The sequence below is a fragment of the Manis javanica genome, chromosome 3 (genome assembly GCF_040802235.1).
Source record: "Manis javanica isolate MJ-LG chromosome 3, MJ_LKY, whole genome shotgun sequence".
Taxonomy (NCBI): domain Eukaryota; kingdom Metazoa; phylum Chordata; class Mammalia; order Pholidota; family Manidae; genus Manis; species Manis javanica.
This window is the reverse complement of record NC_133158.1, coordinates 89,631,249-89,651,285: the sequence shown is the minus strand read 5'-3', so window position 1 is coordinate 89,651,285 and position 20,037 is coordinate 89,631,249. Positions and strand designations below refer to the sequence as shown.

At 35.6% G+C, this 20,037-nt stretch overlaps 1 long non-coding RNA gene across 1 annotated transcript in view; it reads left to right on the top strand.

The window, feature by feature from the left end:
- The window catches only part of LOC140848177 (uncharacterized), a 116,937-nt gene extending 99,237 nt beyond the window's left edge, over positions 1-17,700 (top strand). The window contains exons 2-3 of the long non-coding RNA XR_012128729.1: positions 1,092-1,144; positions 17,469-17,700. This is a non-coding gene — a long non-coding RNA (uncharacterized lncRNA). The remainder of the gene's footprint in view (positions 1-1,091; positions 1,145-17,468) is intronic.
- The last annotated feature ends 2,337 nt before the right edge of the window (positions 17,701-20,037 follow it).

Below are 20,037 nucleotides of genomic sequence, written 5' to 3'. Positions count from 1 at the left end.
TATTATTTTAATTTAAAATACTTTAAATGTTTCCTCAAGAGGTTATTCAAATAAAATAACTACAAAAGAATAAACAAAATTACAAAATGGTATTTTCCAATTTCTAATATATATATATACTTTGTGTTGGTCAAAGGTAGTAAGTTAATTGGTGTCTGTATACAGTAATAAATTGAGCTTATTATCAACTCTAAGACATTTCTTATTAGTTTATAAAATGTGGAAATAAAGGTCTTGAAAAATGACCACATGTAGACTTTGAGGGAATATTGAATCCACATGTATTCCTTAAGAAAATGTAACAGGCTTTCCATAGTGTTTTCCAGAAACGGATGACATTCGTGTCCAAAAGGACAAATCAAAACCTTTGTGTTAAACAGAAGATAATTTTGTGTTTCTATGTAATGAGAGCAAAATGAATAGTAGTCTCTATTTTGGCTTTTATCATGTAAATATATATATGCTTATGCTTTTGGTGTCATATCTAAGAATCCTTTGTCAACTCTATAGATTTTATCTGTTTTCTGTTAAGAGCTTTATAATGTAAGCTTTAGATCTTTCATGCATTTGAGTTAATATTGTATATAGTGAGGTAAGGGTCCAGTTTTATTCTTTCTCAGTTGACTAATCAGTTGTCCAGAATCATTTGATGAAAAGACTATTCCTTACCCAATGAATGCTTGTATTCATTTCCTAGGGCTGTTGTAACCAAGTGCCACAAACTAGGTGACAGAGAGATGTTGAAAGTGAATCAAATTGAGTAGTTTAGGTGCTTGAACTTTCTGACATGTTCAATAATTTTATTATACTCCTGTATGCCAAAAGTAAATATGTAGACACAAGGAAGGTTTATCTAAAGGACTACAGAAGTGCAATTATTAAAAGACTGATTAAATCATCTTAACAAAATGAGGATTAGAGAGAAACCTTTCCGCTTACTTACATTCAATTTAGATAAAGTAGAAAGATAAGATTACCTGTTTTAAAATGTATGCTTTTTAGAAAAATAATTCTCCATAACTTACAATCAAGATATATATTTTGTGAGTACTGTTTTACTTAGTAACTTATCATTTACTTGTTTTTTATAGTTATGGAGTAGGGATATTCTTTCTGACATGATGCAAGACCTTAGACCATAAAGGTAAATGCTAATTAAAGTTAATATTTTTAAAATTACATATAGCATACAAGTTACATATAAAAGTCACAGGTATATGCAAGCTTGCAGCAAAAATGTTTAACAAATATGATAAAATATTATTTTCCTCAATTTGCAAGTATTTTTCATAAATAAATAAGAAAATTAAGCCAATCAAATAATAGGTAAAGGACATAATGGTAAACTATGTTATGTGTTCACATTAATTTTTCTCTGTTTTTTCTATGCTTCTATACCACACTGAATTTGGTCTTAACCACATGACCCACTTTGTTAATGGGATGTAAGGGTATGTGTTGTCACGTCCTAAATGTTCTTACATCCAAACAGAACCTTTAGATGTTACTGGGTGTCTTGAAGGGGGCTTTGTTGCTCAGCTCCCCGGCAATTAGAACTGAAAATTCTGGATAATGATAATGACTATGCCTGCAGTCTGAGTTTGAAAATTAGTAGACTCACAGAGATAAGCCCAGCAAAGTTAGAATAATTCCACATACTTAGATAAGAAGAACAAGAAATAAATGTTTTGTCAGAAAATACTGAGATATGGGATTGTTATCACAGTGAAGGCTGACTTACACAAACATACACAAGTTTAAATAAAAATAAATACAAGTAGTAATTAACACAGGAAAACATGCTCAATTTCACTTATTTACAAAATGAAATTTAGAATGTCAATGAGACATATACTTTTGTTAGTTTATCTGAGTTTTATAAACAATGTTGACAATGCTGTGGAAGAATGAAACATTCTCAAATACCATTTTGTGGAAGTTTCAATTTGCTTAACCTCTTCCTCCTATGTATGAAGTGTTTAAAAGCATATAACATAAGAGCTACTAGCATTTCTACTTTGGGGAATTAATTTTACCTATCAGTTCAATATTGTACACAAAGATATATGAAATGAGACTCATTGCTTATTCCTTTAAATAGTAAAAAAAGTAAGTATAGAAAAAATAAGGAAAGAAAATTAAGAGAAAAAGGGATTTGTTAAATACATTAATGGACATCTCTATATTATGCAATACAAGGTAGCCATTTAAGAACATAATTGAAAGAATATGGAAAAATGTGCTGTTAATTGTAAAAATCAAATTGCACAATAGTGTCCCAATATAGTTTCTTTAATTTTTTTAAAACATTCTTCTTTGTGCACAGAAGTTATGTGGAAATACCTATGAAATAATGTAAACATTGTTATGTTGGAGAATTGTCTTATGAAGCTGCTAGTGCCCCAGTAAAGCAAATTCTATGTATTATTCTATATGAATATTTATACCATAATATGTATTATTTTCATGATTAGAAAACCTAGTTTTAAAGTAAAATTAAAGCGTCTTTAAAAATCTTTGAGCTGAAGTTGTTTGGTTCTCACATCAGTATGCTCACTATCCTGGACCCATGAGACTCTGCCGCCCCCTGTGGTAGAAAACATAAATTGAAGACGAAGGCACTAAAAGTTGAAAAACATGACATTCTGAAGCTGAACACATGTAGTTGCTATTTGGGCAAATCACCTGAAATCATGTGATCATCTAACTCTGTGCTGCATTCAAAATAAATATGTATATTTATTGATGGATTCATATATAATTAAGGAAACAACTAATGTCGCCAAGATCCTGGTTCTTTGAAGTTTCGAACACAAAATGACCCTTGAACAAAAAAAAAAAAGTAGATTGTAACTCACAGCTGTCCTCATTAATGGGTCTCATTTTTTCTAGCCCCGAGAGTTTACCTGTATTATTGATTAAAATAAAAACAATTTTTTTTCAGGATTTCTGCTCTTTGCTCCTTGGGTTGTAATTTTATATGTAAATTAATTTTGATGTTTTAACTAGTCCAAAGTCAGTTAAGAAAAGACATTCGAACAGGTGTTTGTTTATAGACATATGGTATTTCTTGCCTTATCCCTTTAATCCCTGATGGCAGATTCTCCATGCCCTTCTGAGTCAGGTTAGGTTAGCTTAGAAAAATTTCAGTTCTATGTACCCATCACTGACAGAGCACAGAGAAATGAATAAAGTGAACTCCAGAGAGTAATTTCAGCCTTCAGTGTCTGTGATGGGAAAAAATAATCACAAATTGTTACATACAGAAATACCATTTTTAAAACTATGACTTAAAAGGGCACAATCAGCTAATTGAAAACAGAAAAGAAACGCTTAAATGACTTATAAAGTGGAAATCTTGGTGGAAACTACTTTTTAAACATTTTTAAAGGTTTTTTTTTTTTTTCCTTTTGTGGCTTGAAACTTTCCTAGAAAGTAATGACAGAAAAATAAGAATATCGATAAAGCTGATCAGGAAAAATTGAGGCAAAAACTTCTCCTAATACCACAGAAACAGAAATGAACCAGTCAGGGATACTGACAGCTACATAAAACTCATGTTCATTGTATCATCCATATTATAAATTTATGAAAGCAAATATGGTATCATAGTCCTTTATCATTTGTTTCATTCTAATTGATAGCAATGATATTTACACATACATCCTCAGATGACTTACATGTAACTCCTCCCCCAAACAGAAAGAATGGAACCCACATTTGAATCAAACCTGCTAGATTTAAGGATGTGCTGTTAGGATATTAATGGTTGAGTTCCAGTATTTCACGTTGGTTGTTCTAGGGAGGTAATATTATATGACTATGGCTGTACGAGCAGTATAATAAATGGCCTTGTAGCACTCATAAGGAAACATTGTAATTCTTCAGTTGAAAGTCAGGGAAGTTGTATTAGTTATCTATTTATGTGTAACACATTACTTTAAAACTTAGTAGCTAAAAACAGCACATGTTTATCATCTCTGTTTCTGTGGATCAGAAATCTGGGTACTGCTTAGCTGGGTCTTCTACTTTAAGGTCTCTCAAAAGTGTTCAGTCAAAACGTTGACCAGGGCTTGATAGTTATCTCAAGGCTTCACTAGGGACACATCCACTTGCAACCTCATTTAAGTGGTTATTGGTACAATTCAGTTCTTCAAGAGATGATGAATGCAGTTTCTCGCTAGCTGTTGGCCAAAGGCTGTCCTCAGTACATTACTGCATGGGCTTCTCCAACACAGCAACTTTCTTGATCAAAGCTATAAAGAGAATCTGAGAGCAAAAATGTAAGTCACCATCTTTTATAACAATCATGGAAGGGACATCTCATTACCTTTGCTATATTATATGGGCTAGAAGTAAGTCACTAGATCTAGCCCACATAAGGGGAGGGAATTACAAAATGGTTTGTAAACTAGGAGGTGGAGATCATTGCATATCATATACCATTTTAGAAGTCTGTCTACTACAGAAGAGTTCAAACTAAAAGTGATTTCATTTTTCTCTAAAGAATATGTTGCACTGTACTAGTTCATGTCTAGTTGTCTGACAAGTTTGCTGAATAGAAAATCTAATGACAATGCTGATTTCATTATTAAAATGACATGCCATTAACAATAAATTTTATTTTCTGGTGAGGTATAACTTCACTCATCTCATATTCCTGAAGATTTCTGTAAAATTTATTTCTAATCCCTCTACTGTTGCCAGCTAAAATGAAATGTCTTCTATCAATAAAATAAAATTAGCAATGGCAAATGATATTAAGAAATTTACTACAGCACCAAAATTCTCCTTTCAACAGTTAAAGACCTTTAGAATTTTGTAGAAATGATAACCAATCAAAAAAAGCAACTTGGCTTACCAAATTGTATAAGATTTTATTAATTTCATTATGCTTAATCACAATAAGCAGGCTTAACTTCATATCAAGTCTAACTAAAGGAAGAAGAAATTAGAAAACATTTTATAAATAAGCCCAGTCCTCATTTCCCAATCTTATACTTCACCCCATGTGTTCCCTCTGCTCACTTTTATTATTTACAAATAATGATGACAACTAGAGTTATTAATGGAGGGGAGGCTGACTGAAGACTGCTCTTCAGAAACATTATCTTCTTAGCATTCCTTATTCTATGATAATAATGATTAGACAGCCAGGTACAACTCTCCTAGGCTGTTAATTCCCACAAGATATTAACTCCTCATGAGTCTTTTCAGAACTGAGATTAGAAAGGAGGAAGAAGGAACTGAGAGTCCTACTCCACTGGGATAACAGCACCCAAATAACTCCAACAGATGCCAGTGAAGGAGAACCACTTTCATGGAATCAAGCTTAGTAACAGGATACCACCACCCATGAGGATGGAGGAAGAAAAATACTTTGATTTTCTGGGTTACAGCTTATCTAATGAGGCCTAATTAAGTAGAGTAGGAGAGAAAGAGAAAGTCCTATAGATATATGGAAGTCAATTTTTTTCAAAACCTACTGAAGATAGAGGGGCAATTAAAAAATATTCAAGGAAGAAAAAAAAATCAAAGACAAAATAGGTAAAAGAAAATCAAAATTAAATGACAAAATTAAATCCAAATATTGTATATATAGGAACTGGGCATTTTATATGTTGTGTAATATTTTTTCCTGTGAAAAATCAAAATGCATCAAATTGGATTTTTAAAGCTCATATGCTGAAAATATTGACAAAATGACAAATAAAAAGAGCTAATTCTTCAATCATAATGGCAGATTTAAATGTACATACCTCAGAAACTGATAGATCAAGATGATTAATACTTGCTTATGATTAATCCATCAAATTTAAAGAAAGTATAAGCTACTAGATATGTACATTTATGTATCCATAGACCTAACAATGTGGAGGTCAATGTGGATATTTATAATTATTTGCCACATACAAGGTTGCAAATGAAGTTGAAACAAGTATTTAAAATTGAAACCACACAGATTGTACAGATTGTATTGAATGTCCACTGAATTAATTTTTCAGTAACAAGAAGAAAGTAAAAATGGGGTAAAGAAAGAATGACAGTGTAAATTACAAAATTCTCAGAATTAAGTAATAAACTGAGTCAGATACCCTGTGGTGTGAAGTTAAATTGATACTTAGACATTTCTAGTCTTTCTTTTTTAAAAGAAACAGAGATTAATGATTTAATGAGTACACATGAAGTTAAGATTAACATAAAAATAAACCAACAGTACATAAAAGAAGAAAATACATCAAAGAAGAATTATTCATAAAATAGGCAACACCAGCAGAGAGACTTAAAAGATTATTTGAAGTCTAATAAAATAAACTCATCAAATCAAACTCAATAAAGAATACATCAGGTTTTTTTAAAGATGAATGAATAATCAATATTATATCAATAAATTTTAAACTATAATCAAAATAAATAATTTTCCAAAAGTTCCCAAACATTTGATCTCAGGAACCCTACACTAATAAAATAATTAAGGACCCAAAAATCTTTTATTTATACATGCTATATCTAACAACATTTATAGTTTAAAAATAAAAATAAACAATTTTAAAATATACATGTATTAATTCAGTTTACAGCATATCAATCAATAATAAAACCATTACAAGTTAATATAAATAATAAATTTTATGAAAAACTATTATTTGCTCCAAATGAACAACTAAATCAGACTAATAGGGTCTGTGTTTCTTCAAAATTTGGTAGTATCACATTATACTGCTAAAATATCACAGCTTAGTTTCTGAAATTTTGAAAAATATCACCATATACTTTTTAGAGAAAAAGAGTGAAGAGGTAAATAATATTTTAACATAGTATAAGTCTAGGGAAAGGAAATCCCAGGGCAAAATACCTCTAAAAACCAAAATCAGTCAAAGGGAGAAACAAAGTTTAAAACCGGTTTATTGATTACAAAACTGTAGTCAGGGCCATCACTCTTTCCTGCTCAAGCAGCCACAACACTGGCCCTCCCCCTCACCTCTCAGGTACAGATAAGCCCTCTGTTGCCCAGGTAATTACCCATTGATATGGAGATGAACTTCTCCACCCCTGAGGAAAGATGCAAATGCACTAAAGCCATATTTCTTTCCACTTCTGAATGCCTACTGATAAGCAGATATACCAAAGCCAGGCGAGATATTCTGGAAATACTACAGTTTTACCCACAATCCACTGCTCCATAAATCTTGCCTTACAATTTACTCAATCTCCCTCTTCCGACCAAACTAATAACATGCAATAGCAACAGCAATAAAATTTTGTTAATCCTCAAGCCAGAGGACTCAGCCTATGCAGATTAAGTAAATGTACTTTACAGCACAATCTCTCACTAAGCACAAAATACGTTTCTATATTTGTTTACTCATTCCTAACAATCATGCTAGATTGCTCACAAAAATTTACCAAACATTAGACAAAGTCAAGCCTCTCTTTAAACATTATTTTCTCAAGTCATAATTCTCAAGTCAGAGGATTCAGTTAGGTTCAAAGTCCCATGCAGATTAAGTTCAAAGCTTGTCCATTCCAGCCATCACGCGGCAGCTGCAGGCAGGGGGTGCATCCAGGACACAAACACCGTAGAAGCAAATAACTGTGATTATCGGGGGCCAATTTGCTGTTATTACAGGAATACACAGAAGGCCAGCTTTCAGTTATTTTCCCCAAGGTGCCAAAAGAGCCAGCCATCGCCAATCCATGTGTTGAAATGTCCAGGGCCACGTCCATTTTACTCCTAATTGCTGCACCCATCCTTGCTACTCATGTCCAATAAAGTGGGTACCTCGATTGCTCTCAGTATCTGGCAACCGACCATAGGCTGCAGAGAGAGGCTCTAAGTCCCTCTTGGTGATTTGCTCATCTGCACAACATGCAGGGCATTCCTTCAGGGCTCGGCTGACTTCTTCTAAGGTGAAAGACAAGCCACACAGATGGGCCAACATTGTTTTTTGAGGTGTCGGTGCCACGCCACTCTGTGGCCTTTGGGTACAGTGTCGCACCCACCCAGCAATGGGATAGGAGTTTATTACCTTGGTTAGAGCTGTTCTGGCAATGTGCTCTGTAGCCAGCATGGTATGGTACAGAGCAGCCTGTTGCTTCTCTATCAAGGTGAACCCGGACCTCTGCTCCTTTCCATGGTTGTGGCCAGGCTCCAGCTGGAAGCAAGAACAGCAGCAGTGGCAGAAGCAGTAGCCTTAGGCTCAGGCCACAGGCTGGGGTCGGCATGGCCAGAAGCAGTGGTGATGCCTCCATGAACACACAAGTGTAGACACATCTCCCTCGGCATGAGTGCCAATTCTCCCCATCATTTCCAGGGGCGGCCCTTCCAAAGGTCGCACCCATTATGACAGGTTTCGGGTTCACAGGAATCCTGCCAACTTTCGCCGATTGTTAAGTCTGGGGAAAGGAAATCCTGGGGCAAAATACCTCTAAAAACCAAAATTAGTCAAAGGGAAAAATGAAGTTTAAAACCCATTTATTGCTTACAAAACTGCAGTCCGGCCAATCTCTCTCTCCTTCTCAAGCAGCCACAACACCGGCCCTTCCCCTCACGTCTCAGGTACTGATAAGCCCGCTGTTGCCCAGGTACTTACCCATTGATATGGAGATGATTTCTCCACCCCTCAGGAAAGATGCAAATGCACTAAAACCATACTTCTTTCCACCTCTAAATACCTATTGATATGCAGAGATGCCAAAGCCAGGTGAGATATTCTGGAAATACTACAATTTTACCCACACATAGTATAATTTTGAAAGTATGTTTTATCTCATGGACCCATTAAAAGTTTTCCCAGGAACCACAGGGATTCTCAGCATACACACACTGAGACAAACTGTTCTATAGAAAATATATATACAAACAAACTCAAATAAAAAAGAAATACAAAACATGACTAAATCTGCCATCTTAAAAGTAAATATCAGCAGTCAAAATTTTCTGCCAATCTCATCCCTATTCAAAGGGGACAGGGACAACGGAGATAACAGATCTAGGAAAATTTTAGCAATTTGTCAAGAACAGGTAACCCCAAATCTGCAGAAAATAGAAATAAAGAAGATAATCACTCTGTGGTCAGCATAACTCTAATACAAATAGCAAGCAAGCTCATTGCAAGTCAATAAAATTTCAGCTACTACTAGAATAGATGAAGAAGTATATTGCATATGAAATAAATCTAAAAAAATGAATAGCATTTATATATTCTACCAATTTATTTTGGTACTAGAACAGAGAGAAGGATACCATTTTCAAAGGCAATATAAAGTATATGGTACCTGAGTAAAGCTTTTGCAAAGCAAATTAAAATATATTATCGAAGTACATAAAATAAAATACAAAAAAGTACCATGTTCCTTTATAGAAGGACTCAATGATTTTTTATTTAAAACAAAATCAATTCTCACCAAGTTATTTTATGACTTAATGTAATTCACATCAGTCAACTTTTCAATTTAAAAAAGATGAAATTTGACAAATTATTTCTTCTTTTTTTGTTGTTATCATTAACCTACGATTACATGAAGAACATTATATTTACTAGGCTCTCCCCTTCTCCTAGTACCCCCCACAAACCCCATTACAGTCACCGCCCATCAGCGTAGTAAGATGTTGTAGAATGACTGCTTGATTTCTCTGTGTTGCACAGTGCTCCCCTTTCCCCCACCCCCATATTATACATGCTAATCATAATACCCCCTTTCTTCATCCCCCCCTTATCCCTCCAAAACACGACCATCCTCCCCAGTCCCTTTCCCTTTGGTAACTATTAGTCCATTCTTGTGTTCTGTGATTCTGCTGCTATTTTGTTCCTTCAGTTTCTCTTTGTTCTTATACTCCACAGATGAGTGAAATCATTTGGAATGTGCCTTTCTCTGCTTGGCTTATTTCACTGAACAAAATACCCTCTAGCTCCATCCATGTTGTTGCAAATGGTAGGATTTGTTTTCTTCTTATGGCTGAATAATATTCCATTGTGTATATGTACCACATCTTCTTTATCCATTCATGTACTGATGGACACTTAGGTTGCTTCCATTTCTTGGCTATTGTAAATAGTGCTGCGATAAACATAGAGTTGCATCATCTGTCTTTTTCAAATTGGGCTGCTGCATTAGGGTAAATTCCTAGAAGTGGGATTCCTGGGTCAAATGGTATTTCTATTTTGAGCTTTTTGAGGAACCTCCATACTGCTTTCCACAATGGTTGAACTAATTTACATTCCCACAAGCAGTGCAGGAGGGTTCCCCTTTCTCCACAACCTTGCCAACATTTGTTCTTGTTTGTCTTTTGGATGGTAGCCATCCTTACTGGTGTGAGGTGATAGCTCATTGTGGCTTTAATTTGCATTTCTCTGATAACTAGCGATGTGGAGCATCTTTTCATGTGTCTGCTGGCCATCGTAATTTCTTCTTTGGAGAACTGTCTGTTCAGCTCCTCTGCCAATTTTTTAATTGGATTATTTGCTTTTTGTTTGTTGAGGTGTGTGAGCTCTTTAGATATTTTGGATGTCAACCCTTTATCAGATCTGTCATTTACAAATATATTCTCCCACACTGTAGGGAACTTTTTGTTCTATTGATGGTTTCCTTTGCTGTACTGAAGCTTTTCAACTTGATGTAGCCCCACTTGTTCATTTTTGCTTTTGTTTTCCTTGCCCAGGGAGATATGTTCACGAAGAAGTCACTCATGTTTATGTCCAAGAGATCTTTGCCTATGTTTTTTTCTAAGAGTTTTATGGTTTCATGACTTACATTCAGGTCTTTGATCCATTTTGAATTTACTTTTGTGTATGGGGCTAAACAATGATCGAGTTTCATTCTCTTACATGTAGCTGTCCAGTTTTGCCAGCACCATCTGTTGAAGAGACTGTCATTTGCCCATTGTATGTCCATGGCTCCTTTATCATATATTAATTGACCATATATGTTTCGGTTAATGTCTGGAGTCTCTAATCTGTTCCACTGGTCTGTGGCTCCATTCTTGTGCCAGTACCAAATTGTTTTGATTTCTATGCCTTTGTAGTAGAGCTTGAAGGTGGGTAGTGAGATCCCCCCACTTTATTCTTCTTTCTCAGGATTGTGTTGGCTCTTTGGGGTCTTTGGTGTTTCCATATGAATTTTTGAACTATTTGTTCCAGTTTATTGAAGAATGTTATTGGTAATTTGATAGGGATTGTATCAATCTGTAAACTTCTTTGGGCAGGATGGCCATTTGATGATATTAATTCTTCCTAGCCAAGAGCATGGGATGAGTTTCCATTTATTAGTATCCTCTTTAATTTCTCTTACGAGTGTCTTATAGGTTTCAGTGTATAGGTCTTTCACTTCTTTGGTTAGTTTTATTCCTAAGTATTTTATTCTTTGTGATGCTATTGTGAACATAATTGTTTTCCTGACTTCTGTTTCTATTAGTTCATTGTTAGTGTATAGGAAAGCCACAGATTTCTGTTAATTTTGTATACTGCAACTTTGCTGAATTCCAATATTAGTTCTAGTAGTTTTGGAGTGGAGTCTTTAGGGTTTTTTATGTACAATATCATGTCATCTGTAAATAGTGACAGTTTAACTTCTTCATTACCAATCTGGATTCCTTGTATTTCTTTGTTTTGTCTAATTGCCATGGCTAGGACCTCCAGTACTATGTTAAATAACAGTGGGGAGAGTGGGCATCCCTGTCTTGTTCCTGATATCAGAGGAAAAGCTTTCTGCTTCTCACTGTTCAGTATGATGTTTGCTGTGGGTTTATGATATGTGTTCTTTATTATGTTGATGTACTTGCCCTCTATACCCGTTTTGCTCAGAGTTTTTAACATGAATGGATGTTAAATTTTTTTGAATGCTTTTTCAGTATCTATGGAGATGATCATGTGGTTTTTATCCTTCTTTTTGTTTTTGTGGTGGATGATGTTGATGGATTTTTGAATGTTGTACCATCCTTGCATCCCTGGGATGAATCCCACTTGGTCGTGGTGTATGATCCTTTTGATATATTTTTGAATTCGGTTTGCTAATATTTGATTGAGTATTTTTGCACCTACGTTCATCAGGGATATTGGTCTGTAATTTTCTTTTTGGTGGGGTCTTTGCCTAGTTTTGGTATTAGGGTGATGTTGGCTTCATAGAATGTGTTTGGGAATATTCCCTTCTCTTCTATTTTTTGGAAAATTTGAAGGAGAATGGGTATTATGTCTTCTCTGTATGTCTGATAAAATTTCGAGGTAAATCCATCTGGCCCGGGGGTTTTGTTCTTAGGTAGTTTTTTGATTACTGCTTCAATTTCTTTGCTGACAATTGGTTTGTTTACATTTTGTGTTTCTTCCTTGGTCAGTCTTGGAAGGTTATATTTTTCTAGGAAGTTGTCCATTTCTTCTAGGTTTTCTAGCTTATTAGCATATAGGTTTTCATAGTAGTCTTTAATAATTCTTTGTATTTGTGTGGAGTCTGTTCTGATTCTTCCTTTCTCATTTCTGATTCTTTTGATGTGTGTTGATTCTCTTTTTTTCTTAATAAGTCTGTCTAGAGGCTTATCTATTTTGTTTATTTTCTCAAAGAACCAGCTCTTGGTTTCATTGATTTTTGCTATTGTTTTATTCTTCTCAATTTTGTTTATTTCTTCTCTAATCTTTATTATGTCCCTCCTTCTGCTGACTTTAGGCCTCATTTGTTCTTCTTTTTCCAGTTCCAATAATTGTGATGTTAGACTATTCATTTGGGATTGTTCTTCCTTCTTAAGTGTGCCTGGATCTCTATATACTTTCCTCTTAAGACTGCCTTTGCTGCATCCCACAGAAGTTTGGGCTTTGTGTTGTTGTTGTCATTTGTTTCCATATATTCCTTGATCTCTATTTTAATTTGTTCATTGATCCATTGATTATTTAGGAGCATGTTGTTAAGCCTCCATGTGTTTGTGAGCCTTTTTTTTTTCTTTGTAGAATTTATTTCTAGTTTTATACCTTTGTGGTCTGAAAAGTTGGTTGGTAGAATTTCAATCTTTTTGAATTTCAATCTTTTTGTGGCCTATTATGTGGTTTATTCTGGAGAATGTTCCTTGTGCACTTGAGAAGAATGTGTATCCTGATGCTTTTGGATGTAGAGTTCTGTAGATGTCTATTAGGTCCAGCTGTTCTAGTGTGTTGTTCAGTGCCTTCGTGTCCTTACTCATATTCTGTCTGGTGGATGTATCCTTTGGAGTGAGTGGCATGTTGAAGTCTCCTAAAATGAATGCATTGCATTCTATTTCCTCCTTTAGTTCTGTTAGTATTTGTTTCACATATGCTGGTGCTCCTGTCTTGGGTGGATATATATTTTTAATGGTTATATCCTCTTGTTGGGCTGAGCCCTTTATCATTATGCAATGTCCTTCTTTATGTCTTGTTACTTTCTTTGTTTTGAAGTCAATTTTGTCTGATACCAGTACTGCAACACCTGCTTTTTTCTCCCTGTTGTTTGCATGAAATATCTTTTCCCATCCCTTCACTTTTAGTCTGTGCATGTCTTTGGGTTTGAGGTGAATTTCTTGTAAGCAGCATATAGATGGGTCTTGCTTTTTTATTCATTCTGTTACTCTGTGTCTTTTGATTGGTGCATTCAGTCCATTTACATTTAGGGTGACTATTGAGAGATATGTACTTATTGCCATTGCAGGCTTTAGATTTGTGGTTACCAAAGGTTCAAGGTTAGCTTCTTTACTATCTTACTGTTTAACTTAACTCACTTATTGAGCTGTTATAAACACTGTCTGGTGATTCTTTATTTCTCTCCCTTTTTATTCCTCCTCTTCCATTCTTTATATGTTGGTTGTTTTATTCTGTGCTCTTTTTTGATTCCTTTAACTGTTTTTGTGGGTAGTTAATTTTATTTTTTGCCTTTGGTTAGTATTTGGTTGGTCTGCTTTCTTTGCTGTGATTTCATTTTGTCTGGTGACATCTGTTTAGTCTTAGGTATGCTCCTATCTAGAACAGTCCCTCTAAAATACCCTGTAGAGGTGGTTTGTGGGAGGCAAATTCCCTCAACTTTTGCTTGTCTGGGAATTGTTTAATCCCTCCTTCATATTTAAATGATAGTCGTGCTGGATACAGTATTCTTGGTTCAAGGCCTTTCTCTTTCATTGCATTAAGTATATCATGCCATTCTCTTCTGGCCTGTATTGTTTCTGTTGAGAAGTCTGATGATAGCCTGATGGGTTTTCCTTTGTAGGTGACCTTTTTCCTCTCTCTAGCTGCCTTTAAAACTCTGTCCTTGTCTTTGATCTTTGCCACTTTAATTATTCTGTGTCTTGGTGTTGTCCTCTTGGGTCCCTTCTGTTGGGAGTTCTGTGTACTTCTGTGGTCTGATCGATCATTTCCTCCCCCATTTTGGGGTATTTTTCAGCAATTATTTCTTTAAAGACTCTTTCTATCCCTTTTTCTCTCTCTTCTTCTTCTGGTACCCCTATAATGCGGATATTGTTCCTTTTGGATTTATCACACAGTTCTCTTAATATTGTTTCATTCCTGAGGATCTGTTCATCTCTCTGCGTCTGCTTCTATGCATTCCTGTTCCATCAATGGCCTCTTGCATCTTATCCATTCTGCTTATAAATCCTTCCAGAGATTGTTTAATTTCTGTAATCTCCCTCCAGACGTCATCCCTTAGCTCTTGTATATCTCTCTGCAGCTCCATAGTTATGACCTTTATTTTGAGTTCTTTTTCAGGAAGACTTGTTAGGTCTATCTCCTTCTCAGGGTTGACTCTGTGATTTTGGTCTGTATCAAATTTTTCTGCCTTTTCATGGATATAGAGATAGTTTGCATAGCTGGGGCATGTGATGGCTGGGAGAACGTCCCTTCTTGCTGGTTTGTGGCCTTCCTCTCCTGGGAAAACACCAACCTCTAGTGGCTTGTTCTGGGCAGCTGCACACAGACAGGGCTTCTGATTCTTGCCTGGCCACTATGGAGTTAAGTTCCGTGGTTGCTATGGTTGTGGCCTGCCTCAGGCTGCTGCTCCAATATGGCAGAGCTGCATTGGAGGGGAAATGGTTGGAAGGTTGGTTATCTCCATGAGGGGCCTCCTAGTTGTGCTGCTGCCCAGGGGTTTAGGGTGCCTGGAGTTCCCTGAGATTCCCAGCCTCTGGGCTAAGTGTCCCAGGATGCTTCCTTCCAGCTGTGGGGTCCCTGTCCCTTTAAGACTTTTCAAAAGCACTCACTTTTCTTTGTACCAAGGGTGCCATCTGTGGGGACCCACTCACAGGTCTTACTATCCTGTTTCCCTAGTTTCCAGCACCCCATGTACGCACTGTGTCTGCACTCTGGTGCGGATGGCTGGGGCTGGGTGTTCAGCAGTTCTGGGCTCCCTCTCCCTCCCCACTCAGACTCCTCTCCTCCCACCGGGAGCTGGGGTGAAGGGCCCTCGGGTCCCGCCAGGCCGGGGCTTGTATCGTACCCCCTTCACGAGGCACTGGGTTCTCGCGGGTGTGGATGTAGTCCGGCTGTTGTCCTGTGTCTTCTGGTCTCTCCTTTAGGAAGAGTTGTATTTGTTGTATTTTCAAAAATATGTATAGTTTTGGGAGGAGTTTTCTGCTGCTCTACTCATGCCGCCATCTTGGCTCCACCACCTCTTTGACAAACTATTTGTAATACACTGCTGTTTACTGTCAAAAACTAGGAGTGTTAGAGAAAATTCAAAGTCTCAAGCCCTAATTCAAACCTACTGAATTGCCAGGACCATGAACATTGAAGTTTGAGTAGCACTGACCTTTCAAAAATCTAAGAAATTACCAAGATACTCCAAGAACAAGAATTTGGGATTCTTGCCCTACCAGATATCTAGACTTAATATTACTAGGATAGTATTTCAAGCAAAATCATATTGATACATAGATAGATAATCCATAAAGGAAAATATGTAATAGGGATAGACAATTTCTTATATATATCACAGTATCATGAGATTAGATGAAACATTACAAATCAGTGGTGATAGGGTCATCTATTCAATAATTATCTTTGAGTCTGTTTTTCATTGTATATATAATTATAATGTATATAATATTAAATATAATTTTTCATCATGTATGTTTTATAAATATGTTTTATATATAACATGGGTCAAAAGTCCTACATGTGAAAATAATTATGTGAATATTACTGTATGTCTTAATGTCATATGTGCTCTGCCATAGCAAAATATCATAGAGTGTGTGATTCAAACAACAGAAATTAATCTTCTAACAGTACTAGAGGCTAGACATCTAAAATCCAATTCCAACCAACTGGGTTTCTGTTGAGCTCTCTTTCTAGTTTGCAGATGTGTACTTTGTTCTCACATGGCCTTTCCTCTGAGCATATGGTGGGAGTGTAGATAGTGTTATAGAGGGCATATACTTCTTACAAGGCCACTGATCCCATTAGATTAGGGTCTCATCTCTTATGGACTGAATATTTGGGTCCCCCCCAAATTCATATATTGAAGTAACTCCCATTGTAACTGTATCATGAGATAGGACCTTTAAGGAGGTAATTAATGCTAAATGAAGTCAAAAGAGTGAGACTCTGATCTGATAGGATTGGATACTTATAAGAAGTGACATCGGAGAGTTTGATCTCCCTCCTACAAGAGGTCATGTGAGCACATTGAGATGGATACCACCTACAAGCTAAAATAGGACTTGGAATGAAACCTTCTTTGCCAGCATCTTGAGTTTGGACTTGACAGACTCTAGAACTTTAATAAATTTTTGTGGTTTAAGCCACTCACTCTTTGTCATTTTGTTATGACAGCCTGAGGAAACAAGTATACCATGCTTGTGAGCTCATTTTACCATAATTACCTCCTAAAGGCCTTATACACAAACACAGTCATATTAAGGATTAGGCCTTCAACATATGAATTTTGTGAGGACACAATTCATTCACTGGCACTTTACAAAAAACACAAAGCAAAAATTAGAAGATTGATTAATGATTGTATTACATTAAAATCATCTGTATGACAAATATACTGTAAACAAAATCAGAGTATTAGTCATAGACTTAGACTAGATATTTTCAATATTCATAATAAATGAAAAGTACTGAGAAAATATAACTTCTACAAATCAATAATAAGAGACAAGTAGTTCAAAAGGAAATATGTGGGAAGGATATAAACAGGAATTACTAAAAAAGGAAACACAATAGTCAGTAAACATGAAAAGACTCTCAACCATTGTGCATTTCTGTGGGGAAATGCAAATTTTGAAAAATGTGATTCTTTTCCTACCCAGGTTATTAGCAAATTAAAAATGAATCTGACAATTTCAGGTATTTGTAGGATGATGGGGAAAGAAAATTCTTATATGCCTTTTGTTGAATATTATATTGGTAAAACCATTTAAGATAGAAGTTTCAGTCTTCCTAGAATATTGAACACATGCATATTCTGTGATACAGCCATTAAACTCCTATTATATACCCTACTGACATTCTTTCACTTATTCTCACTTATAGATAAAAGACAAGCATAAGAATGAGTCCTGAAATGTTGTTTTCAAGAGTGAAAAATTGGAACTAATCCAAATGTCTCCACCAGTAGTGAAATATATAAACTGTGCTGTATTTATGCAATGGAATAAAACAGAGGATTTAAAAGAGTGAACTAGGATCTATATGAACCAACACAGAAGACTTTTAAGGAGAATGTTGAATGAAAAGCAAAACACGTCACAGAACAGTACTCTAAATAAGGTAAATTTCATGTAACTTCCATAAAGATGGAAGGCGTAAGGATCATGATAGCTAAAAATATGAGTCATTTGCTCCTTTGCTACTATCAGGGACAGCCTTGACATTTTGTGTGTGTGTGTGTGTATTTATTCATTTATGTATATGAGAAAGGCTTTCTGGACCAGTAGAGTAGGAGTGATGGAATCAAGGGTAAGACCTATGCTGGTCTCAGATTAGCTTTTCCTTGACCATTTGTGATTTAACCACAGCACAAAAACATAATGGGAGTGCCTAGATAGCTCAGCTGCTGACCTCAGGACTATGCAATTCAGAAAGCAAAGGTCAATGGGGTGTGCTGACCTCTATCTCTTCAGATGAATGCCCATAATCACACTTGATGCATGCTCAGTTAGGTATTACCACCCATAAATCGCATTCCTAGATATGTCTATAATTATCCTATCCTTCCAATGGACCATCTCATAATTATGCTTGACCTTTATAATTTAATAAGATATTCCTTGAATATAAAGTATTTTCATGGAGGTAATAATTCTTTGAAGTCTTAGAAAAGCCTCACATACTTGAAATGGCAGCTAAGATTGATCTGTTTGTGGTTGGCTAGGTGGGTAAACAAAACAAAGAATCCCACTGGGGCCAGGTAAATAGCCCAGGCTTGTCCTCTAAAGCTGTAGTAGCTAAGCAAGTGGCTATAAACATCTTCCTTGACCAGCTTCTCTGGCTCTGTGCTAGCTCCAGGGAACTAGAACAATTGGCAAACAATGAGAATCTCCAGCCTTCTTTGTGGGGGGGTATAATTCCTGGAGGAAAATAAGTTCCCAGCCTGCAAATAAACCTTTGAAGCCAAAATCAGTCAAAAGGAAAAATAAAGTGGGAGAAACCCATTTATTGCTTACAAGAAGTCACCTACTCCTGTTCGCCCATGTCTCTCGTGACTCACTGCTAAGGCCCCCAAAAACCTCTCCTCTCCAGGTACATGCTCACTCTCCACTCGCCGTATTGATATGGAGATGCACTACTTCTCTCCATCCCTTGTCAACACCTATTGATAAGGAGATGCACAAAACCAGGTAAGAGATTCTGGAAATATTGGAATTTTACCCACAGAGGGGATAGTTACATTTTAAAGGATCTGCACCACCCCTTCCAATCAACAGCTCTATGAACAGGACAGGGTGTGAAGGAGGCAATGAGTGAGGAAGAAATGAGTATTGTTATTGCAGTTACTATCTTTTTTTTGATGTACAGGACTGAGCCAGACCATATTAATGCAAATTACTCTTCTGATGCTAAGTTTTATCATAGTCATCTGTATAACTAAAACCTTATGTAATTTCCCAATTTAAGCCCAGCATTCCGCATACCACCTGGTGACATAACTCATTTTTAGCTTTCCACTACGTTCCTGAATCTGTTTATCAACTCTGATTCCACTTGCAGCACTGATAAGAACACATTATGCACATGTCTTGATTTAGTTTAGGTTCCAATTGACAGAATACTTGAACTTGACTGAGAAGATAAACACTAAACTGTATTTATACCTTTGTTTTTCTGCTATTGGTTTTTCTGCAAATGTTTAGAAGAGAAAAATTTCAAACATTGAATAGCTTTTTATTTAAATCATGGAGGCTAGTTAATCCTTTCATTCCAAATATTAATTTGAAACGTGCACCAATAAAATTCAAACTTTTGCAGTAAACCAACTTCATTTATTTTGCTTTATATTTGAAAATAAAATGTTTGTAATGGTGTTTTTTAAAAGCAATATATTAAGTGTTTGTAAAACAGTATACAACAGACTCTTGAAATGTATATTTCACCTGAATAACAATGAGTAGTTTTGTATTGCTTAGTTGTTGTCATACACATTACTTGTAATTTTAGATTCCTCTATTAAATCTTGCCACAACTGCTCCAACAAATAAATTTTAAGAAATCTAAGAAAAAAATCAGAGGACAACAATTATTATTTTCTGGTTACTGAAAATGTTTTTGTAGAAAGAAACACTGCCTTGTCACGATGCCATTGATAGGAAATATGTAACTTTGTATTAACTTTTATGTTGTATATACCTGAAAAAATTTCCCTAACACTTGAAGGTACTTTTGTTTGTTTCTCACTCTTTTTATTTACAGGACAAACATTTTCATTTAGCATTATTGTTGCTGTCAGCATTTTTAAACAAGATAATATTTGATCTTCTATCTTGCTTTTAAAATAAATAAATAAACCAATCAATATGACCCTACCTAGTACTATAGGTTTCCTCTGCTCTGACTTCTCTGTTTTAGTAATTTTGTACTAAACTGAAACAACCTAAAAGGAACA